This window comes from Oncorhynchus nerka, linkage group LG1, assembly GCF_034236695.1.
Source record: "Oncorhynchus nerka isolate Pitt River linkage group LG1, Oner_Uvic_2.0, whole genome shotgun sequence".
In the NCBI taxonomy this organism is placed as follows: domain Eukaryota; kingdom Metazoa; phylum Chordata; class Actinopteri; order Salmoniformes; family Salmonidae; genus Oncorhynchus; species Oncorhynchus nerka.
The window spans coordinates 25949330-25957159 of NC_088396.1; positions in this window are offsets into that span (position 1 = coordinate 25949330).

Sequence of the window (7830 nt, forward strand, 5' to 3'; positions counted from 1 at the left end):
AGACAGCACGTGTCCATAAGCCTCATTAATTTGAGCCACTGCTCTTTTAGCTCTGCCATTCGATCTGAAACTAATTTGCAAAGAACTGTTCAGCAGCTCAGTAGCAGGTAATGATGCTGCTGTCAGTTCAGTTTTCTCCAGATAACATCCTTTCCATCCCATGGGGAGGGAAATGTAGCCATTACACCCACAGATCCAGAGATGATCCGGAGGTGTCCCCATGCATTTGCCTATGTTTGACATATTTACCCTAGATATAAATTGTTTCCCAACAAGTACATCAAAATGATTGGTATCTGTTTTTAGGCCTGTGTAAGACAGGCAATTAGTGGTGTTTCCTACATCCACATTCCCTGAGTTGCAGATACATAACTCTTCAGGTTCTGTGGCTGAACCCTCTGTTGGTTCTTATGGCCTTTGGTCTCAGCCCTCTGGTTGTGGTCTTCCCCCTTTTCTCCTCCGGCCCTTCTCATCAGTGGATCTCAGCCTCTTTCCATCTCTGTGTCCTCCAAGCAGGATGGTTGCCAACCTGGGAGAAGCCTGGAATGGGAGAGGTGGTGCCATCTGGACCTCTTGGATTGGTTCTGCTGCTTTCCTGGTGTGAGAGTGGAGAACACTTACAACAGAAGCTAGTTCCTTCATTTACTCAAAATGGTCACACTATGTCTTAGTTATGTCTATCTGTCGGTCAGTCATAGGTCTCACCCCTGGGGTGTTCATTGGTCGTCTTATTAACATTTCATAAGGTGTACACCCAATAACTTTGTTAAGGCTGCTGCAGATTTTCATAAAGACAAGAGGTAATCCCTCTACCCATGTCATTCCTGTGGAATGGCTTAGTTTGGCAAGGGAGCCTTTCGGGGTCTGATTAGCCCACTCAGTAACTCCCGTTACGCCGCGGTTGATAGATTGACACAAACTTCTGGTCAACACCCATCATTTTGGCCACTTGGGTAACCACATCTCCTATGACATGGGTCACATTGTCTGCAGACAAACCTAAGGCACTCCAAACCTGAGTATAATTTCCCTAACTAGCAATTTTGCAACTGTTTGGCAATAACAGTTGGTAGTGGGATGGTTCCACCCACCTGGTAAACCTGTCAATTATCACCAGGCAGTATCTCTTTCTTTCTTTTTGCTCTACCATGTCTATGAAATCCATAGCAATCCATGAGCCAATCGGCAAATATTAAAGATCATGGTTGATGGTAAACAGGGCATGCCAGACAAAAGATGTAGCCATAAGCCAGACCTAGGACAGAGAGCACACCCTCTCTCCCTCCACACTTTGAGTGATTGAGAATATCAGCCTGCTGCTGTTTCTCAAGATCAGTAGTTTCAGATGACACAAACGACTATAAATAGAATGCATGTGTGTGACAACAGGAAGCAGCCAATCTGGCTGTCTCGTCAGCTATGATGTTACCAATTCTAGCATAATCACACCAACACGTGTGTGCCTCAACCTTAACAATATCCAATGCGTTAGGTTTTCAAATAGCTTCAATCAACTGTTCAACATAAGGTCTCTTTTTAATAGGTGTGCCTGTGGTATTAGTAAACCCTCTTGCTTTCCAAATCCCACTAGCATATGCTAAATCTAAGTAGAAAGTAAGGGCCTTCCCTTCCCCCAATTCACAAGCTGTGGTCAGAGCTAATAAATCTGCCTATTGCGCTGATAAATGGTCTGGTAGGGGCCGTATAACCTCAAAATCACCCTCCACATCTACTACAGCTAATCCTACATGTTTCTTCCCTGTGCTTTGATCTATATAAGCAGAACCATCAACGAACAGCACCATGTCAGAGTCGAGGCAGAGGTTCATCATACAAGTCTTTGTCCAGTACACATTCCTAGGCTGTCCCGATGTCCCTGTTATTGTTACTGATGATTTGCTCAGAGAAGTCCAAACAACTTGTCCAGGTTTGCCTAAACAGCAACAGTGAGCTCTAATGTCTGTTAGAAATGGTAGGTCATATCCATTAACATTAAGAGTAACCATTGGCTCTTCTCTTCCATCATTCAATCCATACTGGGGACACTGGAGAAGGGGAGTCGGGCGCCTTCAATGTTGATTCTGAGGGAAATATGAACTGTTGGTGTTCTGATTTCCCATTGGCCATGGTTGTCCTCTATCATTAACTTGTCCTCCTTGTCCATAGGTAGCCCCTGGGGGCATTTCCAGCTCCGGGTGAGTGGAACTACGGCTGAGTTTCCTCTTCCTCTGCCAGACCCAAAGTCTCCTCTGCCCCTGTTGTAACCTCTTCCATTTCCCCCACACTGCAAACTCACATGCCCCAACTGCCCACAGGTCCAGCATTTAGTGTTGTTCCATTCACGAAGGGCTCTGGCGGGCCCACCTCCTCTCCCAGTCCATGTTTGTGGGTCACCATAATGTTGAGTGGTGAAAAGCACCCTGCAGGCACCAGGTTCACAGGTGTGACTGATGTGAATGTGGGGGAGCTGCAGGCTGGGATTGTGGTGAGCCTGTAGAAACAACTTTAGCAGCCATCATATTGGGAGTAAAATCACCACTTCCTTTCTCGATCTGTGCAAGCTGGGCCTTCTCCAGTGCAGTGTCTAGTCGTCCTCATGTCACACTCTTCAATCTCCCTCTGGTATTGTCTTTACCATATTCCTGTCTGAATTATCTCCTTGACTAAATCCAACCTAGTCTTGTTGAATGAACCAGCCATTTGGATATGTATGTTCTCCTGCCATCTCTGTCCAGACATGCCATTTCTTAAAAGTGAATGTAAATTCCACAGCAGGAAACTTATTTAGCATATATTCAATAGGCGTGACAGGCTTCATTGCGCCTATCTCCTCATTATGGTTTGACTGTGCCATGGTGCTCCGGCTTTTTATTTAGTCTCCGTGTAATGTATTTAGCAATTTCTATAGGGTAATCCTAAAGTGGGTGTAATATGTATGAATATGCCTATATAAATTCTTCTCTATCTCCTTTCAGTGTGGTTTAAACAACAGTGGGTGACACTGAAATCCTAATTCTACTCTCACTTACTCCAGGTTATAGTAGTAAATGGTTCTACGAAACTCAAATATATTTCACACACGAGCCTCACATAGACAGCTACATGCTAGACTTCAATTCCTAATATTATCTTAAGGGTGTAGAGTAACAGTAATATATTATTCACCAGTGTCCCCTGGTGATAGCGTCACAAAGTCATTTTCTATTGAAATCTCTACAGAACTCATCTTCCTTGTAATAAGTTTACTGGTATACTAAGGGTTGTACATTTCCTATACTATCCTATGGTAGGAAAGTGTCACTAACAAATATGTTCAACATTTTATTCAAATAACTTCTGTCCTACTCCTACATTTTTATTCCACCATTGGACCAATACCCAATAATAGAAAAACTTGACAGGCCTTTGCAAACATGGTGAACATCTGTTTGGTTTATTTGACAGTCAGCCGTGTAATGATAATGGTGTAGGTGCCCTATGTTAGCCTTTCCTACCTATTATCTAACCTGTAATAATATCAATAGTGGCTGTTGTATCAGTTTTATCTCTATTTCCTCCACTGTCTTCTCATATGCCCATAAAACACAACCTCCTCTCCACCAATTCCACTTAAAAGGCTCCTTAACTATCTGTTACGGATACAGTTATCCTGTGTGTGTGTGTATCCTGTGTGTGTGTTTCTTTTCTCTCCTTCTCCCCTCACAGGTGAAAACCATCACTCCCCAATCAGTCAACAATCAATCATCAATCAGAAGACACACCTCCTCCTACTTCCTATCCTATCACAGTTCCTTCCCCATGGTTTAAAAACCCCATCATTTGTTTGTTCTAGAGCTCAATCTCATTTACATTTACATTTACATTTAAGTCATTTAGCAGACGCTCTTATCCAGAGCGACTTACAAATTGGTGCTTTCACCTTATGACATCCAGTGGAACAGCCACTTTACAATAGTGCATCTAGGTCTGTTAAGGGGGGGGGGGGAGGGGGGGGTGAGAAGGATTACTTTATCCTATCCTAGGTATTCCTTAAAGAGGTGGGGTTTCAGGTGTCTCCGGAAGGTGGTGATTGACTCCGCTGTCCTGGCGTCGTGAGGGAGTTTGTTCCACCATTGGGGGGCCAGAGCAGCGAACAGTTTTGACTGGGCTGAGCGGGAACTGTACTTCCTCAGTGGTAGGGAGGCGAGCAGGCCAGAGGTGGATGAACGCAGTGCCCTTGTTTGGGTGTAGGGCCTGATCAGAGCCTGGAGGTACTGAGGTGCCGTTCCCCTCACAGCTCCGTAGGCAAGCACCATGGTCTTGTAGCGGATGCGAGCTTCAACTGGAAGCCAGTGGAAAGAGCGGAGGAGCGGGGTGACGTGAGAGAACTTGGGAAGGTTGAACACCAGACGGGCTGCGGCGTTCTGGATGAGTTGTAGGGGTTTAATGGCACAGGCAGGGAGCCCAGCCAACAGCGAGTTGCAGTAATCCAGACGGGAGATGACAAGTGCCTGGATTAGGACCTGCGCCGCTTCCTGTGTGAGGCAGGGTCGTACTCTGCGGATGTTGTAGAGCATGAACCTACAGGAACGGGCCACCGCCTTGATGTTATTTGAGAACGACAGGGTGTTGTCCAGGATCACGCCAAGGTTCTTAGCGCTCTGGGACGAGGACACAATGGAGTTGTCAACCGTGATGGCGAGATCATGGAACGGGCAGTCCTTCCCCGGGAGGAAGAGCAGCTCCGTCTTGCCGAGGTTCAGCTTGAGGTGATGATCCGTCATCCACACTGATATGTCTGCCATATCTGCCTGGTCGTCAGAAGGGGGAAAGGAGAAGATTAATTGTGTGTCGTCTGCATAGCAATGATAGGAGAGACCATGTGAGGTTATGACAGAGCCAAGTGACTTGGTGTATAGCGAGAATAGGAGAGGGCCTAGAACAGAGCCCTGGGGGACACCAGTGGTGAGAGCACGTGGTGAGGAGACGGATTCTCGCCACGCCACCTGGTAGGAGCGACCTGTCAGGTAGGACGCAATCCAAGCGTGGGCCGCGCCGGAGATGCCCAACTCGGAGAGGGTGGAGAGGAGGATCTGATGGTTCACAGTATCGAAGGCAGCCGATAGGTCTAGAAGGATGAGAGCAGAGGAGAGAGAGTTAGCTTTAGCAGTGCGGAGCGCCTCCGTGATACAGAGAAGAGCAGTCTCAGTTGAATGACTAGTCTTGAAACCTGACTGATTTGGATCAAGAAGGTCATTCTGAGAGAGATAGCGGGAGAGCTGGCCAAGGACGGCACGTTCAAGAGTTTTGGAGAGAAAAGAAAGAAGGGATACTGGTCTGTAGTTGTTGACATCGGAGGGATCGAGTGTAGGTTTTTTCAGAAGGGGTGCAACTCTCGCTCTCTTGAAGACGGGAGGGACGTAGCCAGCGGTCAGGGATGAGTTGATGAGCGAGGTGAGGTACGGGAGAAGGTCACCGGAGATGGTCTGGAGAAGAGAGGAGGGGATAGGGTCAAGCGGGCAGGTTGTTGGGCGGCCGGCCGTCACAAGACGCGAGATGTCATTTGGAGAGAGAGGGGAGAAAGAGGTCAGAGCACAGGGTAGGGCAGTGTGAGCAGAACCAGCGGTGTCGTTTGACTTAGCAAACGAGGATCGGATGTCGTCGACCTTCTTTTCAAAATGGTTGACGAAGTCATCTGCAGAGAGGGAGGAGGGGGGGGAGGGGGAGGAGGATTCAAGAGGGAGGAGAAGGTGGCAAAGAGCTTCCTAGGGTTAGAGGCAGATGCTTGGAATTTAGCGTGGTAGAAAGTGGCTTTAGCAGCAGAGACAGAGGAGGAAAATGTAGAGAGGAGGGAGTGAAAGGATGCCAGGTCCGCAGGGAGGCGAGTTTTCCTCCATTTCCGCTCGGCTGCCCGGAGCCCTGTTCTGTGAGCTCGCAATGAGTCGTCGAGCCACGGAGCGGGAGGGGAGGACCGAGCCGGCCTGGAGGATAGGGGACATAGAGAGTCAAAGGATGCAGAAAGGGAGGAGAGGAGGGTTGAGGAGGCAGAATCAGGAGATAGGTTGGAGAAGGTTTGAGCAGAGGGAAGAGATGATAGGATGGAAGAGGAGAGAGTAGCGGGGAGAGAGAGCGAAGGTTGGGACGGCGCGATACCATCCGAGTAGGGGCAGTGTGGGAAGTGTTGGATGAGAGCGAGAGGGAAAAGGATACAAGGTAGTGGTCGGAGACTTGGAGGGGAGTTGCAATGAGGTTAGTGGAGGAACAGCATCTAGTAAAGATGAGGTCGAGCGTATTGCCTGCCTTGTGAGTAGGGGGAAGGTGAGAGGGTGAGGTCAAAAGAGGAGAGGAGTGGAAAGAAGGAGGCAGAGAGGAATGAGTCAAAGGTAGACGTGGGGAGGTTAAAGTCGCCCAGAACTGTGAGAGGTGAGCCGTCCTCAGGAAAGGAGCTTATCAAGGCATCAAGCTCATTGATGAACTCTCCGAGGGAACCTGGAGGGCGATAAATGATAAGGATGTTAAGCTTGAAAGGGCTGGTAACTGTGACAGCATGGAATTCAAAGGAGGCGATAGACAGATGGGTAAGGGGAGAAAGAGAGAATGACCACTTGGGAGAGATGAGGATCCCGGTGCCACCACCCCGCTGACCAGAAGCTCTCGGGGTGTGCGAGAGCACGTGGGCGGACGAAGAGAGAGCAGTAGGAGTAGCGGTGTTGTCTGTGGTGATCCATGTTTCCGTCAGAGCCAAGAAGTCGAGGGACTGGAGGGAGGCATAGGCTGAGATGAACTCTGCCTTGTTGGCCGCAGATCGGCAGTTCCAGAGGCTACCGGAGACCTGGAACTCCACGTGGGTCGTGCGCGCTGGGACCACCAGATTAGGGTGGCGCGGCCATGCGGTGTGGAGCGTTTGTATGGTCTGTGCAGAGAGGAGAGAACAGGGATAGACAGACACATATTTGACAGGCTAGAGAAGAGGCTACGCTAATGCAGAGGAGATTGGAATGACAAGTGGACTACACGTCTCGAATGTTCAGAAAGTTAAGCTTACGTAGCAAGAATCTAATTGACTAAAATGATTAAAATGATACAGTACTGCTGAGGTAGGCTAGCTGCGTTGTTGACACTACCCTAATCAAGTCGTTCCGTTGAGTGTGAAGTTTCTACAATGCTGCTTTTGGGGCAAGCTGGCTAGCTAGCAGTGTTGGTTACGTTACGTTGCGTTAGGAGAACGACAATAGCTGGCTAGCTAACCTAGAAAATCGCTCTAGACTACACAATTATCTTTGAAACAAAGACGGCTATGTAGCTAGCTATGTAGCTAGCTACGATCAAACAAATCACACCGTTGGGACTGTAATGAAATGAAATGAAAATATGATACTACCTGTGGAGCGAAGCGGAATCGACGACCGAATGCGAAAGTTCTATTCAGTAGACGTTGGCTAGCTATTGGCTAGCTAGGAGTGTCTCCTACGTTAAGGACGACAAAATAGCTGGCTAGCTAACCTCGGTAAATTAAGATAATCACTCTAAGACTACACACTCTAACTACACAATTATCTTGGATACGAAGACAGCAAAGACAACTATGTAGCTAGCTAACACTACACTAATCAAGTCGTTCAGTTGAGTGTGATAGTTAATACAGTGCTACGGTAGACGGTGAACGTGTTGGGCAGATAGGAGACGACGAAATACGATAATTACGCAATTATCTTTGATACAACGACGACTATGTAGCTAGCTAAGAAGAAATTGCTAAGATTAGACAAATCAGACCGTTGTACTATAATGAAATGTAATGAAGTGTAATGAAAAAGTTATACAACCTGCAGACCGAAGCGCGGATGCGAC